Genomic DNA, 22,425 nt, shown 5'->3' with positions numbered 1-22,425 from the left:
GCAGTTTATTGATAAGCCTTCTATGTGCAACAGTGTCAAAAGCCTTACTGAAATCTAGGTAAGCAATGTCTACTGCACCACCCTGATCTATAATTTTTGTTACCCAATCAAAAAAATCAATAAGATTAGTTTGGCATGATCTCCCTGAAGTAAACCCATGTTGTCTCTGATCTTGAAATCCATGTGTTTTTAGATGTTCAACAATCCTATCCTTTAACATGGTTTCCATCACTTTCCCCACTACTGAAGTAAGGCTTACTGGCCTATAGTTGCCCGACTCCTCCCTATTACACACAAGCTCATTTACACACACACACACAGAGACAAGCTCACTCACTAGCAGGCGCACACACACACACAGGCAAGCTCACTCACTAGCAGGCACACACACACACACACAGACAAGCTCACTCACTAGCAGGCACACACACACACAGACAAGCTCACTCACTAGCAGGCACACACACACACACACAATCACTGTCATGGTTGATGCTTACCTGGTAGGTGAAGTTTCCATTTTGTAGCCTCTTCCTTCCGGCGAGCAACGTGTGGGGGTGGGGCTTACGCGAGGGAGGCGGAGCTATGTTCAGGAGGCGTGGCTTGTGTGCGGAGGCGGGGCATGCGGCCAAAATTAAGGTAAATGCCGCAGAGAGACTGACAGGGCTGTCAGACTGGCCCCAGGTGCCGCGGCCCACCGGGAATTATCCCGGTGGGCCAGTCCGGCCCTGCGTATATGTATTCTTAAATTACTATGTGTGTCAAAAAAATCATCAATAATTTTTTTTTTTTACATTTAGCATATATTGGTGTTAAAATGGTTGAATGAAAATAGTCAAAATAGCCAAGTTTAATATCTTAGGTTGTCTTCTATTAAAAAAAAAAATATATATATATATATATATACACATGTGAAGGGTTATTCAGGGATTCCTGACAGATATCAGTGTTACAATGTAACTGTCATGCCTTAATTATGGTATCCTCTTACTTCCTGGTTCCACGGAGCTTAGCCACACCTCTTTATGACACAGTCTCCCTATTTAATCTGACCGCACCAGCTGATCGACGCTGGATTAATGAACTACGTTCCGTACTCACGAACCGGCTGCAACATCGTTGTGAAAGCCTCTGTTACCGGACCGGACTGGAAGACTTCAAGTTCCCTTCACCTTTCCTCATCCACGACTAAAGCTGAACTCTCACCATTCAGGATAAACCGCCTCTGAGGAGAACTCGGGAACCAGTGTTCTATGTGCCGGAAGCTAAGTAAAACCTCTGTGATAAGCGTTGCATCTCAAAGCTGTTAATTCCTGTCTCCAAAGTCCTTCGTTAAAACAAACCTGTTACAGCTAACTTCAACTCATACTTTGTCTCAGTTAGCTGCATCTATCTTACTTCAGTTAAAGTTTATGGAACTGCTATTGTAACTTCTTATCACCTAATTAATTTATACTACTAAAGGACTCTTTCTGATTCAGTCATCGTTTACTACTTAAAGCTACAGTGCATATAATTGTGGACTTCAGTCATCGTTTACTACTTAAAGCTACAGTGCATATAATTGTGGACTTCAGTTATCGTTTACTACTTAAAGCTACAGTGCATATAATTGTGGACTTCAGTTATCGTTTATTACTTAAAGCTACAGTACCTGTAAATTGGAATTAAAGTCAATACCTTTTACTTTTTATAATAAATATTCAAACTATAAGAAATCTGCAGTTGTGTTCCTTCATAACAAATGTTTAGACGTGACAGTAACTTACGTAAATTTTTGAAAAAAAAAATGGTTTGAAAATAGCAAAGTGCTACTTGTACTTATTGCCCTATAACTTTCCAAAAAAAAGCTAAGAATATGTTAACATTGGGCATTTCTAAACTCAGGACAAAATGTAGAAACTATTTAGCATGGGTGTTTTTTGGCGGTTGTAGATGCGTAACAGATTTTGGGGGTCAAAGTTAGAAAAAGTGTGTTTTTAAAAATAATTACATCATATTTTATATAAAATCAAATTATAGTAAATTATATGATATGATGAAAATAATGGCATCTTTAGAAAGACCATTTAATAGTGAGAAAACGTTATATAATATGTAAGTGACTAAGAGGAAAATTACGGCTAAACACAAATACCTGAGAAATTTAAAAAGAGCCCTGGTCCTTAACAGTAAGAAAATTGAAAAACGGTCTGGTCACTAAGGGGTTAAAGAGTATCATGGAATTAAATATGGATTTTTTCTAATGCTTTTTAGAGATTTCTATTTTATATTTAAGTATGTTTCCCTTTTTTTATACTCCCCTTTGAAGTTTTTATTTTAAGTTTGGGATTAAGGTTTTTAAGTTTTGTATGTAATAGTTCATTAGAGTATATTACACTTTTAATATTTTATTCTAATATATTTATTTACCTTCCCCTTTTATGAATTGCAACGCATTATTATGCAGTGGTAATTGCATACAGGTGTGAGAACACAAGATGATTGTTCCCTCATTAACCTCTTAAGGACAGCGGGCTGCTATGCCGTCTTTGGGGACCCAGTTCTAAACGCCGGCGGGTGGCATAGCACATTTACGCCGTCCAGGGGACTTACCGCCGGCGATCGCGTTGGGGGGACATACCTGGCATCCCAGGGAGTACCCCTGCGTCTGATCCACCCATCCTGGGCCATGTGATCGCGAGGTCCTTGCGAGGGCCTCACGATCACATTGACGGAATAGCAGTGCCAGCAGGGGGAGTGCCTGGAATGACAGGCAGTCCCTCTGCTGCATGAAATAAAGTTTAAACACAGTTTAAAATGAAATAATATATACTTAGATCATATATATATATATATATATATATATTTATTTTCATAATATATATATATACACACATACACATATATACACAGTCTAAGTGTATTTTAATAATATATATATATATATAAAATTATATATATATATAAATATTAATATCAAAATACACGTAGAATTATATTAATTAAATATATATATAATTATATATATATATATATATATATATATATATATATATATATATATATATATATGTTAAAAATAAAAGAATATATATATATATAAATATAAATATGTAATTTCGTTCTAACTGTATTTTGGTATCCATATATATATATATATATATATTGATATCAAAATACACTTTTAGCGAAATAATATATATATATCTATATTCATAAATATATAGTTACATAGTTACAAAGCTGAAAAGAGACTTGCGTCCATCAAGCTCAGCCTTCCTCACATTTGTTTTTTTGCTGTTGATCCAAAAGAAGGCAAAAAAAACAGTTTGAAGCACAATTTTGCAACAAGCTAGGAAAAAAATCCTTTTTGACCCCAGAATGGCAGTCAGATTTATCCTTGGATCAAGCAGTTATTACCCTACATTGAAAGATTATATCCTTGAATATTCTGTTTTTGCAAGTATGCATCTGTATGGACTCTGATAACATCTGTAGGGACTCTGATGAAACCACTTCTTCAGGCAGAGAATTCCACATCCTGATTGTTCTTACAGTAAAAAAACCTTTCCTTTGCCTTAGACGAAATCTTTTTTCTTCCAGTCTAAACGCATGGCCTCGTATCCTATGTAAAGTCCGGTTTGTGAATAGATTTCCACACAATGGTTTGTATTGGCCCTGAATATATTTGTATAATGTTATCATATCACCTCTCAGGTGACGTTTTTCTAAACTAAATAGGTTTAAATTTGTTAACCTTTCTTCATAGCTGATATGTTCCATTCCTTTTATTAATTTTGTAGCCCGCCTCTGCACTTTTTCTAGTGCCATAATATCCTTCTTTAGAACAGGTGCCCAAAATTGCACAGCATATTCAATATGTGGTCTTACCAGTGATTTATAAAGAGGCAAAATGATATTCTCGTCCCGAGAATGAATGCCCTTTCTTCATGCATGACAATACCTTACTGGCCTTAGCCACTGCTGATTGACATTGCACATTGTTGCATAGTGTGTTGTCTATAACAATTCCCAAGTCCTTTTCGTGTGTTGTTATCCCTAATTCACTTCCATTAAGGGTATACGTTGCTTGTGTATTCTTTACGCCGAAGTGCATAACTTTGCATTTTTCAACATTAAATTTCATCTGCCATTTGAGTGCCCAGTCCTCCAGTCTATCTAAATCCCTCTGCAGCAAAGTAATATCTTGCTCACATTGTATTATTTTACAAAGTTTTGTGTCATCTGCAGACACTAAACATGACTTTCAATGCTGTCTTCAAGATCATTTATAAACATGTTAAATAGAAGGGGTCCCAGAACAGACCCCTGAGGGACACCACTTGCCACCTCTGTCCAGCTTTAAAATTTACCATTAACAACAACTCTTTGTACTCTGTTTTTAAGCCAATGTTCTACCCAAGAACAAGCATTTTCATCTAGACCGATTTCCTTGAGTTTGAACACTAATCTATTGTGTGGAACTGTATCAAATGCCTTGGCAAAATCCAAATAGATCACATCCACTGCAACACCCTGATCTATACTTCTACTTACTTCTTCGTAGAACGCAATCAAGTTAGTTTGACATGACCTGTGCTTCATAAAACCGTGCTGATTTTTGCTGATAACCATGTTCTTCTCAAGGAATTCTTGAATATTATCCCTTAATAACCTTTCAAATATTTTACCAGCCACAGAAGTTAAGCTCACAGGTCTATAATTTCCAGGCAAGAATTTTGAACCCTATTTGAATATAGGAACCACATCTACCTTCCTCCAATCCTCCGGAACACTTCCTGAAAGAAAAGAATCTTGAAAGATTAAAAACAGAGGTTCACTTATTTCTACACTTAGTTCCTTAAGTATACATGGATGGATACTGTCAGGCCCTGGAGCTTTGTTTATATTAACTTTCTTTAGTTGCTGCAGCACCTTGTCTTGAGTTAACCAATTACAATTATTCTGCAAGTTTTTAGTAGCAATCATTTGCACATCTATTGCCATGGGTTCTTCCTTAAAGGAACACTATAGTCACCTAATTTACTTTAGCTAAATAAAGCAGTTTTAGTGTATAGATCATTCCCCTGCAATTTCACTGCTCAATTCACTGTAATTTAGGAGTTAAATCACTTTGTTTCTGTTTATGCAGCCCTAGCCACACCTCCCCTGACTATGACTGACAGAGCCTGCATGAAAAAAAAACTGGTTTCACTTTCAAACAGATGTAATTTACCTTAAATAATTGTATCTCAATCTCTAAATTGAACTTTAATCACATACAGGAGGCTCTTGCAGGGTCTAGCAAGCTATTAACATAGCAGGGGATTAGACAATCTTGAAGGACCACTCTAGGCACCCAGACCACTTCAGCTTAATGAAGTGGTCTGGGTGCCAGGTCCAGCTAGGGTTAACCCATTTTTTCATAAACATAGCAGTTTCAGAGAAACTGCTATGTTTATGAATGGGTTAAGCCTTCCCCCTATGTCCTCTAGTGGCTGTCTCATTGACAGCCGCTAGAGGCGCTTGCGTGATTCTCACTGTGAAAATCACAGTGAGAGCACGCAAGCGTCTATAGGAAAGCATTATGAATGCTTTCCTATGTGACCGGCTGAATGCGCGCGCAGCTCTTGCCGCGCGTGCGCATTCAGCTGACGGGGAGAAGAGGCGGATCGGAGGAGGAGAGCAGGAGGAGATCTCTCCGCCCAGCGTTGGAAAAAGGTAAGATTTAACCCCTTTCCAGAGCCGGGCGGGAGGGGGTCCCTGAGGGTGGGGGCACGCTCAGGGCACTCTAGTGCCAGGAAAACGAATATGTTTTCCTGGCACTAGAGTGGTCCTTTAATTAAACAGAACTTGCAATAAAGAAAGCCTAAATAAGGCTCTCTTTACAGGAAGTGTTTATGGAAGGCTGTGCCAGTCACATGCAGGGAGGTGTAGCTAGGGTTCATAAACAAAGAGATTTAACTCCTAAATGGCAGAGGATTGAGCAGTAAGGCTGCAGGGGCATGTTCTATACACCAAAACTGCTCCATTAAGCTAAAGTTGTTCAGGTGACTATAGTATCCCTTTAATTTATAAAGAGGAGAAATAGTTATTTAAAATTCCTGCCTTTTCCTGGTCTTCATTAACTAACACCCCCGTTTCAGTTTTTAGTGTTACCTACACTTTCATTTTTGTTTTTTTTAGAATTTATGTACTATAAAAATGCTTTGGGGTTGGTTTTGCTCTCTTTAGCTATCATTTTTTCATTTTGAAGTTTAGCAAGTCTAATTGCCTTTTTGCACTCATTATTTGCTTCCTTATATATTTTATAAGATGCATCTGATTTGTCCGAATTATATGTATATATCACTGTATATATATACCTATATATAAATAAAAATTATTTTAATTAATTAATTCTATGAATACCAGTCAAAGAGTACCTCTTTTTACAGAGGAGTGTGCACAACAAAGTATTTTTTAAATAAATACAGTGGTTTATAAGCAGCATATTCTACATATATTTTTACAGCAATTCTACATATATATATTTATGTAATATTTTTACATTATGAAGTCATTTTACTGATTACAATTTGCAGGACCTGACTGATAACCCAGGCAGAAATTCCAGAGAATTTAATTTGCTAGCACTATATGTAACCCTATAACTTTCCAAGACACAATAAAACCTGTACATGGGGGGTACTGTTTTACTCGGGAGACTTTGCTGAACACCAATATTAGTTTTTCAAAACAGTCAAATGTATTACAACGATGATATCAGTGAAAGTGACTTTGTTGCATTCTTCACACACAAACGGCATGATGATATAATTGTTGTGATACATTTTACAGTTTTGAAACACTAATATTTGTGTTCAGCGAAGTCTCCTGAGTATAACAGTACCCCACATATACAGGTTTTATGGTGTTTTCAAAAGTTACCAAGTCAATTATAAGGCTTGTGTTTTTTCACATTTAAATTTGCCAGATTGGTTACGTTGCCTTTGAGACCGTATGGTAGCCCAGGAATAATGATGACATACCATTTGCAATAGTAGACTACCAAAGGTATTGCAAATAGGGTATGACCAGTCTTATTTAGAAGCCACTTAGTCACAAACACTGGCCAAAATTGGTGTTCAAATTAGTTTTTTGCCTTTTTCCCACACAAACTAGCTTTGGCCAGTGTTTGTGACCAAGTGGCTACTAAAAAAGACTGGACATACCCCATTTGCAATACCTTGGGTTGTCTACTATTGCAAATGGGATGCCATAATGGAGGTAATTCTCATTCCAGGGTTACCATACGGTCTCAAAGGCAACGTAACCAATCTGGCGAATTTCAATGTGAAAAAACTGAAAAATGTAACATGCTAGATTTCATCCTGTAACTTCCCAAAACACCATAAAACCTGTACATAGGTACTGTTTTACACGTGAGACATTTCTCAATACAAATATGTGTATTTTATTGCAGTAAAAGCAAACAGTATTATGACATTCACAGTTAAAATGTCACATAGAAATAAAAAAATAACATTTCTTATTTTCTCCCATTTTTTTTACATTTTATTAATATTAAATGATGTTTCATAGCTAAATATTTGATGTTAAATGAAAGCGCTGTTACCCCTGAATAAAATGATATATAATAAGTGTGGGTGCACTTAATATGAAAGAGGTGAATTACGGTTGAACAGACATATAGTCCAATTCCAGACTTTGTTTACGTTTTGTTTTGATCACAACTTGTACATTTTGCTCAGTCCTTAAGGGGTTAAACTACTATTTTTTTAATTATGTAGTATACACTATTGTTCTTTCACTAGGTCACTTCAGTGCTTAACCTCTTGCCATTTCTCTTTCTTTCTATTCTACACAGGATTCCATATCTCCGCAGAAATATGCTTTGGCGGCTATTTTCCACTCTGCTACAATGCTGCCGGAGGTCAAGGATCTTGTCCAGTTTGAGATCAGTGTAGGGAACTATGGAAATAAATTTGATGGCACCTGTAAACCTTTGTCATCCACAACCCAATACAGACAGCCTGTGTTTGATGGTAAATAATACGGTTTACTACTGGTATATCTAAACAAGATTTCTTTATTAATCAGCTATAATGTGACAGCAATCCTATGCATAAAACCATGCAGTCAAGTTCAAGAGGTTCACTTCTTGTTCAAGCCAAAAAGCAGAATAGAGAAGAAATGTGATCTAAGTGACTATCCATTATTTTTAATGTTAGTCTGACTGAGTGTCTCAGAAACTGCTGATATCCTGGGATGTCCACATACAATAGTCTAAAGTTTACAGAGAGTTAAACAAAACATAAAAAAAGCCAAAACATGTGGTGGAATATGCTATCTTAATTAGGCAGATCCGATGAGAATGGCCACAGTGGTTTTTAAAGTGGTTCAACCTTGATGTTGAAGGAATGCAGCAGTAGTAGACTTCACCAGGAACCCAAGGCTACAGTGGGCACAAGAACACCAGAACTGAACAGTCGAGAGTTGGGAAAGCATTGCCAGGTCTGACAAATGTCATTCAGGTTTTAGAGTCAGAATTATGTCTACAAAACATGGAACTATGGACGCTGTCAGACATATTATGCCAGAAAATTTGAATATTATTCTACTACACACACTGCAGGTCACCTGATGGTGAACTTTTGGTAAACGTTGGTGTAATTTAATTAACCAATGATAGATTCTTAAAGGCACACTATAGTCACCAGAACAACTACAGCTTAATGTAGTTGCTTGGGTGCGTGTAATCATTCTCTGCAGGCATTTCATGTAAACAGTGCCTTTTTAGAGGAAAGGTGTACAATACCTGCCTGGAAGAAGAGAGCTGCAGCCTGGTTGGGTGGAAGAGTTCCAGAGAGATCTGTCACGTCTAAACATTTGTTATGAAGGAACACAACTGCAGATTTCGTATAGTTTGAATATTTATTATAAAAAGTAAAAGGTATTGACTTTAATTCCAATTTACAGGTACTGTAGTTTTAAGTAATAAACGATAACTGAAGTCCACAATTATAAGCACTGTAGCTTTAAGTAGTAAATGATAACTGAAGTCCACAATTACAGGCACTGTAGCTTTAAGAAGTAAACGATAGTAAATTGCAGACACTGAATCAATAAAGAGTCTCTTAGTAGAATCAACGGTTTAGGTGATAAGCAGTCACAATAGCTGTTCCATAGACTTTAACCGAAGCAAGACAGATGCAGCTAACTGAGATAAAGTATGAGTTGAAGTTAGCTGTAACGGTTTTGTATTATCGAAGGATTTTGGAGACAGAAAATAACAGCTTGAGATGCAATGCTTATCACAGAGGTTTTACTTAGCTTCCGGCACATAGAACACTGGTTCCCGAGATCTCCTCAGAGGCGTTTATCCTGGATGGAGAGTGTTAAGCTTTTAGTTGTGGATGAGGAGAGGTGAAGGGAACTTGCAGAGTCTTTCAGTCCGGTCTGGTAACAGAGGTTTTCACAACGAAGTTGTAGCCGGTTCGTGAGTACGGAACGTAGTTCAATAATCCAGCCTAGATCAGCTGGTGCAGTCAGATTAAATAGGCAGACCGTGTCATAAAGGGGTGTGGCTAGGCTCCGTGGAACCAGGAAGTAAGAGGATACCATAGTTAAGGCATGACAAGATCACAGTCAAGCTCTTCAGAGCCTGCCTTGCAGAACCTGCATAGCGGCTGGCTCAATTGGCTATCTCTTCAGCACCATATATATCACTTATGTGTTTGGGAATCCCGTGAAACAAACAAGATATATAGTTTGACCTATAAAGGATTATAACTCTGCAATCATGCAAAGCTGAGGTAACACTGAGCCCTATCCCTAACCCCAGCTAAAGCTGCTAGGAGAATGGTTAATTAGATTAGATTGGTTTATTAGATTGGTTAATTCGATTAGTATATTAGGTGCCCTCGAAGGCACAGTGCAGTACATTAAGGCCATATAAGCAGGTCTTCCTGACAGTTAATTATCAAGTTACCGTTCGCCATTGGAAGGATGACGGGCAGCAACCCTTTCCCAAGGGGGAAAGATGTAATAGGACAAAATGAAACCACCCGCATGATGGCTGAGCTATTCCCAAACATGACCCACACACTGCTCCACTCCCTGGCGAGGCAGCAGCTAACATGCTACATAGCCTCAATCCTGCAAAAAACAAACATCACCAGAGAACTAATAGATTTTGAGCACCTCTACCTTTGCGACACGACCATCCCCAAAACTGTGTCCACGATATACGCCATGCTAGTGACAAAGCGCTACTTACTACCACCACCCTGCATGCGCAGCAGGAAAGAAGACCTCCAGCAGACATTCACAGAAGTGGAATGGGACAAAATGCTCACCCTCATCCAGAAAACGCCGACATCAGCACAAGTTCATGAGAATTCATACAAGATCCTGACGAGATGGTAACTGACACCAACTATACTACACTGGCGAAACCCAGAACAATCAGACCTCTGCTGGTGCTGCGGGGAGGATCGAGGCACTTTTCTACATATATGGTGGTCCTGCAGATTGGTCAAATCATTCTGGGACATGATCAGTCAGGTGATGAAAAGACTATCTGAGGAACCCCCACCAGTGGAAGCAGCAACATACCTGCTCCATCATACGTCAGTTCTGGTACAAGACTACAAACCCTTGGCAATCCCAAGACTCCTGAACGAGGCAAAGGTTACAATCCCTATCTATTGGACACAGTCGCAGGCACCTAAGATCACACAGTGGGTGGAAGAAGTCAGGGACGCCAGAAAATTTGAAGACCTGAAAGCTACCACGGTCAAGGAGAGAGAACGATACACCCAACAATGGTTCTACTGGCTGGAGTTCATATCCTCAGCTGATTTCGCCAGGATACTGAATGGCTAATGGTCCAAAACCTTTCCCTCCCCTCCTCCCCCCTGTTTTTCCCCCTCTTTTCGCTCTTTCATTCTCTCCCACTTCCCTACCCCCCCCTTCGCTAATCATACATCTCTTCCTATCACCCTCCCCACGCCCACGCAAGACTCAACACTCAATGCCGGGAGCCGCCTGGCCAGAGCCCAGCCGTGCCTCTGAGGAGGTGGACGCTATAAGTGGGGACGGAGTGGGTCAGATGACTCCGGAGATCTCACACTGACCTATTTGAACGAAATGAACCTCAAGTGACAGACCAATACCATGACGGCTTCCCTGACCAAGAGCCCAAATCTAGAGGCTAAAATGGTTCATAAGTATATTGTTACTGAATATCACAAATTTATACTTCACACTCCTCTGCATAGGAGAACGTTTGGTATTCACATGCTGTATCAATAAAGATCTATTTCAAACAAAAGGCTTTGACTAAAACTAAACTGAAATTTGCAGGCAAAATTAACACTGCACAGAGAGGCTGTAGAAGTAGCAAAAGAGACAGAACAGGGCTTTGGAGTGAGATACGTAGAGGGGCTCAGGGGACACAAAGAGACACAAAGGGGCTGGGGATGGGGCATCAGAGACAGATAGAGGATTTAACTAAGCCCATTAGATTTTAGTCAACTAAAATCTCTAGTAGATTTAGTCGACTAAAATCTACTGGAGATTCAGTCTACTAAAACTAAAACAATCTAAAATGCGACTAAAACTAAAATGGCTTTTTAGTCAAAACACTATGACTAAAACTAAATTGAAATTTGCCGTCAAAATTAACACTGGGCTGTTAGTTTCTTGATGCTGAAAAAAACATTAGATAGATTAAACTGTCAGTTTATTGAGGACATCTTACGCACATGTGGATTCTCTCTGGAATTTTTGGCTGTTCTAAGAGCTTTATAACTCTTCCTATCAGCTACAGTTTTAAATTCATGCTTTGGATCAAACACGTTTTACATAACAAATGGTCTAGGCAGGGTTGTTCTCTGTCTTCGTTACTATATGTGTTGGCATTAGAACCACTAGCCACTGCTATCGAACAGAATACTAATATTCATGGCATACAAATAGGTGACAAAGATTATAAATTAGGTTTATTTGTGGATGACATTTTGCTAACATTATCACAACCTTTAATATAGCTTCCAAACCGACAGAAGCAACTGCAAGCATAAAGCACATTATCTTATTACAAGCACAACATGTCAAAGAGACAGGCATTTTGGTGTAGGTAGAGAGACAGACCTAATAGACAGTCTAAAACATTCATTCAGGTTTGATTGGAGGTCAGACTTCATTTTATTTTTAGGTATAAAACTGTCAAGCAAACCTCATGTGTTCTTCAGATTTAACTACCAAAAATGACATAATGACATAGAACAGGCGCTATGTACATGGGAGGGAAAATATCTATTGTGGGTGGGTAGGTGTTCAGCCATTAAAATGGTGATCCTACATAAAATGTAATATTTATTTAGAACGCTACATATCCCATTATCAAGCAGTTACAGCTGTGAAGATTTTATGGAAGACACAGAGTATTGCTTAACCCTTTCTTTACTGTCCACCAATAGCAGCAAAGAACACATATAGAAAAAATAGAACATATACAGTGAGACACCAGCCACTCCCCATTCAAGTCTCAGTTTAACAGTAAGCACCACCTCTAAACATTCCTCTTTCTTTGGAGATGCAACACATCAAGAGGACAGAAAAATAAGAAACAACGGTGTAAGGAACGCAGGTATAACAGATACCCATTCACCTATTTTCTCCTGAACTGCTAAAGCCTGAGTGATTATAGCTCACAGTTTGTTGGTTCGAACAATTCTCCATACGAATGTCAGCCTCCCAGGTGTATTCTCCCAGCAAAGTAGACAGGTACCCAAACATCAGTTGAAACTAGATGAAGGGTGTAACACGAATAATTTTAATGGTGCCACACTTGGCTTTTATGCAAGTCCCCATGCAAGGGGCACTCCCACATGGACCTTGTAGGGGACTCCAACACAAAGTTACAAACCAATAACAACATTGTTACAAAGTATGACACTCCCATAACAAACATAGAATCCCTCCTGTCTGTCTGGGAGATAATTGAGTCAGATACTGTAATAACTCAATTATCTCCAGGGCAAAAAAACACATTATCCACAAAACTTCAAAAGTACCCTAAAACACATAAAATCCCCATAAATGTTACATCCCCTGATAGTTCTGATCTGGGTGACCAGCATACCCAAAAAGTCACCCAGATCAGTTCAGGGGTTTAGGAGTTTCATGGAGGTCTTAGTTTGACCGACCGTACACGAGGCTCTTGCCCAGAAATAGTCCCATGAGTTTATGTTGTGCGGTCGATCTATTTTGGAAAGTCTGTAAACCAAACAAATCCACGAACAGTACCTGGCTCATAGTAGGGTTTGTTCCCCTACTTTGTGGGAACAAAACTACCGAACAACGCTCTCCTGGCTGGTCGGGGAAAGGAAGCAGGCGTTTGCAAAGTTTGACCGGTGTTCAGGAAGTCGAGTGTCCGATTTTAGTTCCGCTGTTTACTCCGCTGTTTACTCCTGCATGTGGCACTCGACTATAAGAACGGCGGCCACACAAGGAGAGAACTTAATTCACTGTTCTCTTTGAAGTTAATGAGCCGGAAGGGTGGTCGGTGTTCTGTAGTTTCAACTACCGAACGGAAACAATTTCAAAATACCGAAATAACAGGGTAATTTCTTCAGAAACGGAAAATCCCAACCTCCAGAAAACACGGTAACAAAGTTCAGTGAATGCCAGTCCATGGAACTTCGCAACCGGAAGCAAACTTCAAGACGACAATGGAATCCAGCCACCTCAAGCAAAAACACACCGGGAAGAAGTGAGGACCATAGAGCAACATCGCATCAAGCTGTGAAAACACAAAGAACAGGAGCCCAAACGGTTAAATCGGTACAAAAACCAATCTGCAGATGCCAAACAAACATGGGCCCCACATGCATCAGGTCGTATTAGAAAACAGTGCAAAAGAAACCGTGCATAATCATGAAAATCAAGCCATAGCACACTTGAACAGAAAAACACTAAATAAATACAGTGCAATCAACATAACACCTACCATACCATGGAATCCCTATATGATAGAAAAAACAGCAGGGAGGGATAAAACAAGTTAAACAAACTCAGAAGGGTGGGACAATACTTGCCTCTGTATCTTTCATAAATTAATTACTTTTCGGCATGAAATAGCAAAATCATGTAATTTTATGTCAAGACACGGAGGCTTATATTGCAAGTTTAAAAAAAAAAAATGAGGGACCTATCGAAAATAAAATGTGTGAAACGTGGATTCCCGCGACCAGTCCACGGTTTTCCTCAAGTCCTCCAGATGTGCACCTGAAGCCACAATGGAAGGTCACCCCGTCCGGAGTGAAAGACCGTGCATCATAGTCCAGAGCATGCGCATCCGAAACCCTCTTGCAAGAAATGAGGCAGAAGAGGGAGACCAACTTGGCCGACAATTGCTGCAAGGATAGGTCTGTGTTAGGAGGTCAGGAGCTGAAGAGAGGTAACACGCAGGAGACATCTCAAGTAGAGGAGTAATGAGGCCTAGGTGGGCGCAACAGTCAGGATCCCCGAATCAACTGGCATAGCAACGGATGTTGGCCCAAGGGCAACTGTCAAAATCTTGATGAGCTGAAAAAATGGCAGACCTGTACAAATTAATAGTGCGATACGCGTGGCCATCCTCGAATAAGTACACCAAAAACAAGTAAAAAACAGGCGCTAGTAATAAATGTCTAAAAATATAGATATAAATACCAAGGAATGTTATAAAAAGAAGCTGCACCGGGGGCGTGTCCGAGCAGCGCATGTGAGCGGACGTGCGGGACGAGAGCTCTCCAGAACAGCGACCTTTACAGCCTGATTTAGCCAAAAAAAGCATCCCGAAAACGAACCGACTACAGAGGGGACACATCACACACCGACATGGCATCGAGATCAGCGAAAAAATGTAAACAAAAAACGCTAAACTCGCACTTCGGAGTGCAACACTCACTGGAACCCGATCCCCAAGATGGCGCCGACAGGCCTACCTCACGACTCAGACATGGGGGACCATACTGCAGATCATGCTGAATTCTCCAATCCAGCAACGGATCTCTCGGTGAGGACAATAATGCAAGAGCTGAAAGCTTCTTTTAAAGCAGACATCCAGCAAATGACTGCAGAAATAAAGGCCGACATAAACAACATCGGCGAAAGAACAGCAAAACTTGAAGAGCGCACGGATGAACTTATAGACGCCCACAACTCCATGGCTGAGGCCTACTCCTCGCTCAAAGCAAAACTTCAATCCCTGGAGGAGAGAGTAGCTGACCATGAAGATAGGAGCAGGAGAAATAATGTCCGCATTAGAGGTATTCCTGAATCTATCCAGACCTCTGATCTCCCTAGGTATGTACAGGATTTGTTTAAATCACTGATACCCTCCTTAAACAACCTGGACCTGATGCTGGATAGAACACACAGACTCCCTAAACCTAAACACCTACCTCCAACTACCACTAGAGACGTAATCACAAGAATCCATTTTTATACAGTGAAAGATAGGATTATGCAAGCTTCCAGAAACCTGTCAAAATGGCCGGAATCCTACCAACACATCAAAATATTCACAGACTTATCCTCTGCTACTATGCTTAAACGACGCACTTTCGCGCCCATAACCACAGCACTGCGAACTGCTAACATCCCTTATAAATGGGGATTCCCCACCAAATTACTTGTGAAGAGGAACGGAGTAGACAGAGCCATCACCGACCTCAAAGAAGGCAAGCGTCTCCTGCAAGAATGGCAAGTACCGCTTCCCCCCACGGGTGCAGACCATCCAACTGCCACTGTCGCCTCCGCACCGCAATCGCTGGCCAAGGAATGGTCACAGGCCCATAAGACCCACGGACGCTCCACGAACTCTAATACTCCGACTACCTGATCCTGTTGTGGTCAAGAAGACGAGATTTAATGGAGAAAGTCGTACCACCTTAACCTCTGATACTGTAACGTATAATTCTATAGTGTACCTATGCTTACGGATTTAATCGCTTTATAGCTATTTTATATGTACACCCCTTGCTCTTCCCCCCCTGACCAATGGCTAATTCTATGTTTAATCTGTTACGCTGTTATGGGCGAGATGTAACCCGCTCCTTGTTAACTTATTTAACTGATTTGTTAGACTGTATACCTTTCGTACAAATGTCTCAAATGAATCACCCCCAAGGCCTACTAATGGCCATGTTTATCCGTTGCTTTAAGCAGCTGCATGTCACCTCCAGTGACATACGGAATGTTGTAAATAGTTTTCCCCCAGTTATTCCTACCCCCGAATCACAGGGCACATTAACTATGAACCATGGGTTATCTACAAATGATAAGACACAACTAGTGGGCGTCCACAAGTCCAGTATAATATTGCCCCAGTGGGAACCAAAAAACGGGGAAAGAGGGGCAGCGAACCTACGCCTCCGCAGTAGCACACCTTTTAACCGTCCTTATGTCGATTAAAATATTGTCTCTAAACACCAAGGGACTTAACTCCCCGAATAAAAGGAGACTAGCCTTACATGAAGCCAAAAAGTGTAAAGCCCTTATAGCATACTACCAAGAAACGCACTTCACCTGGAAAGGCAGACCAAAATTTAACTCTAAATGACTTTCACACTTGTTACAAAACTAAGAAACGAGGTGTGTCGACACTGATAAGTAAAGATGCCGCATTCACATTAATACGCAAGATCAGCGATAAAAAGGGCCGTTACTTAATTCTTCAATGTCTCATCAATAATAACCCCTATACCCTAATTAATGTGTACAGTCCCAATACTAATCAACATGAATTCCTGCTTATGATTTTGGCACTCGCAGATTTGTACAAATATGGGGAAATAATCCTAGGTGGTGACACTAATTTCCTGATTGACAGTAACATGGACTCCTCCTCCACAGCTGATATCTCAGCGGCCTCTCTCACCCACAGAGCAGCACTGACATCTAAGATATGTGACACCCTGTCATCCCACCAATTGGTTGATCCCTGGCGCATTCAACACCCCGCAGAGGTCGACTTCACCTGCCACACTGCAGCACACAATAGCTATTCCCGAATTGATAGGTTTCTGGTCCCGGCCACTTATATGCCTAACATAGAAGAAACTACTATTGGGTTGATTTCGTGGTCAGACCATGCGCCCACCACAATGAGCCTAAGAGCACCCTTCCCTAGCAAAGGCACAGGTTCCTGGAGACTCAATGAGTCGCTCCTGACAGACCCAGCCGTTATCGCACAAATAAAGGTTGACCTCACCAATTATTTTAACGAAAACACGAACGATGAGACCTCTATAGACCAAATTTGGTTAGCGCATAAAGCATATATCCGAGGAAGCTTCATAAAACAGGCAAGCCGAGCCAAAAAACTAAGAACCGCAGAATACAATGCCCTCATAACTGAAATTACCCAACTAACACATTCCAACAAACGCAACCCCAACCCTAAGACGCATACACATCTTCTACAACTGCAATCCAAACTTAGAAATATAGAAATGCCAAAACAACTTATGCTCTCCGCAGAGTTAAACACAACTTTTTTGCCAATGGGAATAAAGCAGGCGCAAAACTAGCAGCGCAGCTCAAACGTAGAATGACGGCCTCCAGAATAGCTTATCTGGAAGATAAGAAAGGGGACCGCATCATCGACCCACAGGGTATAGTTTCAAAATTCGCAAACTACTACGGGGACCTATATAACTTAGCGACCGACCCCAATGTCACTCTACCAAACCCACAACTCATTCACGACTTCTTAGGCGACTCAGACCTGCCCGGCCTGACGGATGAAGACAGAGAAACCCTACAAGGCCCATTTACCCTAGAAGAACTGACCGAAGCCATAGCTCACTTGCCTACTCATAAATCTCCAGGCCCAGACGGCCTCTCCAACGCATACTATCAAACCTTTACCTCTCTCCTTTCTCCACACCTCTTAAAGGTCCTGAATGAGAGTTCACAAAGCGGTACCTTACCGAAAGAGATGCTGCTAGCCCATATCTCGACCCTCCCGAAACCTGGAAAACCCGACACAATGTAAAAATTTCAGACCTATCTCCCTTCTGAATTGCGATGCCAAACTCTATGCGAAACTCCTTAGCAATCGGCTAGCACCACTACTACACAAACTCATACATAATGACCAGTCAGGTTTTGTGAAGGGACGACAAGGCTCAGACAACACTAGAAAAATTCTCAACATAATAGACGCCATACAGAGACAGGGATCGGAAGGCCTCTTCTTGGCGCTGGACGCCGAGAAAGCCTTCGATCGCCTCAACTGGAAGTACATGACCGAAGTCCTGAAAAAGTTTAACTTCCCGGAGAACGTCATAACAAGTATTATGGCCCTGTACAGTTACCCAGCTGCCAGAGTGTCCCACAATGGCTTCTTATCCCAACCGTTCACAATCACGAACGGCACCCGACAAGGGTGTCCACTATCTCCCCTCCTCTACATTTTATCCCTAGAACCCCTGGCTCATAAAATCCGGACCCACCCTGACATCCACGGAATTACCATAAACGACAGAAAGTACAGCCTGGCGCTTTTCGCCGATGATATTTTTATAACCCTCTCTAAACCACAACAGTCTCTACCCCCACTTATGGCTCTGTTAAAAAGTTTTGGTGACATCTCCCATTACCGCTTGAACCAAGATAAAACGCAGGCATTGCCAGTAGGAATGCCGAAATTAATGGTAGACTCACTTCGTGACCGCTTCCACTTTGACTGGAGATTAACATTCATTACATACCTGGGGATGAAGATAGCATCCACTATACCTAAAACGATAACGCTTAACTACAATACCCTAGCCCTAGTGTGTAAAACTGAACTAAATAAATGGAAACATGTCATGCTCTCATGGTTGGGCAAAATCAATGCATATAAAATGATGATCCTTCCCCGTATCCTTTACTTTTTTAGAATGTTACCCCTGAAACTCCCCGCCCAATACTGTAAAGACTTACAGAAAATGTGTAATACATTCATCTGGGCAGGTAAAAAGCCTAGGGTGCCGATACGACTTCTCCAACTCGCACCCAAATTAGGAGGAGTGGGCCTGACGAACATTGGACAATATTATAAAGCTGCTGCACTGACTGGTGGTGTCCTCCTCCATACCCAGCCCAACCTCTTACAATGGACAGACATGGAGAAAGCACAATGTCCAAACTTACCCATCATTGAATATATGTGGACGCCTCGATGTCTTAGGACACGGAGACCCACGCTCTTTCCGACTACCTCCCATACCATAAATACATGGGACAAGTTCCTCTCGAGCCTAGGCCACCACGGAAAATTCCATCCAAAAGCACCCATTTCGATTGTTAAATCTGTGTCACAAAACATTCCACTTCACCTCTGGACCAATGCAGGGATCACTCATATATCTCAACTAGTGAGGAATAGAGAAATGATCCCCTTTCCTGAACTGCAGACTCATTGGCAACTACCAAGCCGGGCCATCTTCTCCTACCTACAACTGAAGAGTATCATACTAGCATTCATGTCACATAGCAGCACTACCTCTGACTCCAGTTGGGTTACCCCTACCCTACTCTTAGACAGGTGTTGGTCAGCACCGACGAAACCAAAGACCCTAGCACTATGCTATAAAGCATGGCAAGAGATTGCACCCCCGCCACCCCTATCCCACAAAACCCAATGGGAGACAGATTGCAACGAAACCCTTACGCAGTGCGAATGGCTGAAAGCCCTAAATGGACTCTCTAAACAGACCCGTTGTTACTCTCACATAGAAGCTCATAGGAAACTACTGTACCGATGGTACATGACCCCACAACGTCTCCATCGCATATTCCCCAACACACCACCTACTTGCTGGAGGTGTAGCAATGCCCTGGGTACATTGAAGCATATTTGGTGGTCCTGCGAAGCTATCCAACCCCTATGGACACAAGCCCGTACCATATTGGATGAACTAAATATTCCAAGCTTTCCCCTAACCCCCACAGTGTGCCTACTCCTGCTCCTACCCCCGCAGTTAAACCCAGGTGAAAAACAAATCACTGTACTAACGCTAATGGCAGCAAGGAGCCTCTTAGCACAATGTTGGAAATCCCAGCAATACCCAGCCATACCTCAATTACGAGCAAAGTTGGATCAATTTTATTATTATGAAAGATTATCCCTCAACACAGTAGAACACAAACAACGATTCAACGACACGTGGCATATATGGGAAACCACGTACCACAACAAACAGATAACCTAACCAAACGAGCTCACATCACCTCTTACACACCCTTAAACCAATAAAATTCCAACTCACATACCACTACATACTCTACAACTCAAATACCCAACCTGGCTGCCAGCCTGTAACTGATTCCTCCGACTACTACTGGCTCTCCTTATCAGCGATGCCCTAACCTTCCTAGTTATCCAAGTTCTACTCCCTGGTTGAGAACCATTCTTATCCCCCCTACTTAACCGTCACACAAGGTACTACTGAAAATCACAAGGTTACCCTATCATTTGGAATGTAATGGTACCCTAGTAATCTCACCTCCGAAAAGTTGAGAAAAGAATATTACATGTGATTATGTTGAAATTGTTAATGACATCGAGTAGGACTGTAACACACCTATTATACTGTAACTAATAATGTTGCCGTTAACTACAGCGCTTGAAAATGTACCCTTAAAATGTACCTTTATGAGGTTTCTTTCTGTAAGCCATGTGACCACCGCTAACCCCTCCCTATTCTTTTTTCTGTATCCTTGATATTTCAAAATGCAATAAAACTCTAAATTTGAAAAAAAAAAAAAAGAAGCTGCACCAAAACAAGTGTAAGGCTCCAACAAACACTCATACAATTCAAAAAAACTCAAAATTAAGGTGCGCTGTGTCTTTAAGACCAAATTTCTAAAGTGCCACAAGTGCAAAATATAACAAAGTGCAAAGTGATATAAAGTGCACTCAATGTGTACAGTGGTAATACCTTATGAGAAATTCTTATACATACATATTTGTGTCCTCTCCAGTAGCAGTGAACATATGAAAGGGAGAGACACAGAAAAAACAATAATAGTGTAAATATGTTAGAAAAACCAACTTGTAGTAAAATAATGAAGTTTACACTCACAAAGATAGAGCAGAGAAAGCCTGCTCTAACTGTATCAGCTTTTTCAAATATTCCCTTAGGGAAAAGGACTGCATGGACAAAATATTCCAATTCACATATTTATTGCCCAACACAGCACAGGTACTTCACCTTCCTCTGTATACAGTACATGATAGAATGTAACAGGCCGTTCACAATTAGGGGTGTTGACAAATCCCTCAGTTTCCAGCCGATACTGTCGCTACTGCCGCTAGTCCAGACTTCCGGGAGGAGGAGTTACCAGTAATGCGCGGTGCGTGGTCTGCGTTATGACGTGTTTCGCCGTGTTCAAGTCTTCATCAGATCTGTCCGTTCACGTTCTCTCAGGTCTTATATACACACCCCCATGGGTGTGTTTAGATTGCTAGCGTAAAAAGTCTTTATTCCAATCTTCCAGCCACTGATTTATTATCACATTAAAAAGTCCATATAGCTCTTAAATATGTGGAAAAAACTTTTAAAATACAACTTTATTACAAAAATATTTCTATTGAAAAAATACTAGCTTAAAAATGTATAGCTAATACTGATATACCATGATATAATATTTACATATAAACCAATTTGCAAAGAAACACATTTAAAGAAACAGTACTAAACATCCTCTAATCATATAAAAACCAATCACATTTTAAAAAAAATATGTCTCATTAAAAAATAAGAAATATATCTATAACATTCAAAGAGGTACATAACTGCTGAATAAAATATGAGAAAAATAGAGAGTTAGAATAAAAAGCTAATTCATATATCAAATATAGTAAATTAATATACTACATAGAATAAGCAACTGCCAAGGGATAAATATACAATTCAATAATTTTTATAAAAAAGGTTTTTGTTTTTTTAATTATTTCTTGAAGGAGCACTTACTAATGGACTTACTCATGAAGAAAAAAAAAAATAACCTAAAAAATTGAATAAATCGAATTCTATATTAAGCCCCCTAGGTTTTAAAGGTTTTAATCTGTGGACCCATTGCATTTCTTTTTTGCCTATGTCAATAATATGATTCCCTCCTCGTCACGATTTCTTTACTATCTCTATTCCTAAAAATATTTCTTAAAATGTGCAGAAACACTGTGATTGTCATAACCTTTAATAATATTGTTCACATGTTCATATATTTTTTTGTGTAATGGGTGAATCGTTCGCCCTACATACTGAAGTCCACATGGACATATTAATAAATAAATCACATTTTTACTAAAACAAGTAATAAAATCTTTTATAAAAAACTTAGCCTCATTTGTTTTACTTTTGAAATTACTAATGCCTTTTAAAGTGGCAT

The sequence above is a fragment of the Pelobates fuscus genome, chromosome 3 (assembly GCF_036172605.1).
Source record: "Pelobates fuscus isolate aPelFus1 chromosome 3, aPelFus1.pri, whole genome shotgun sequence".
Classification (NCBI taxonomy): Eukaryota; Metazoa; Chordata; class Amphibia; order Anura; family Pelobatidae; genus Pelobates; species Pelobates fuscus.
Note: the sequence above shows the minus strand (reverse complement) of the source record.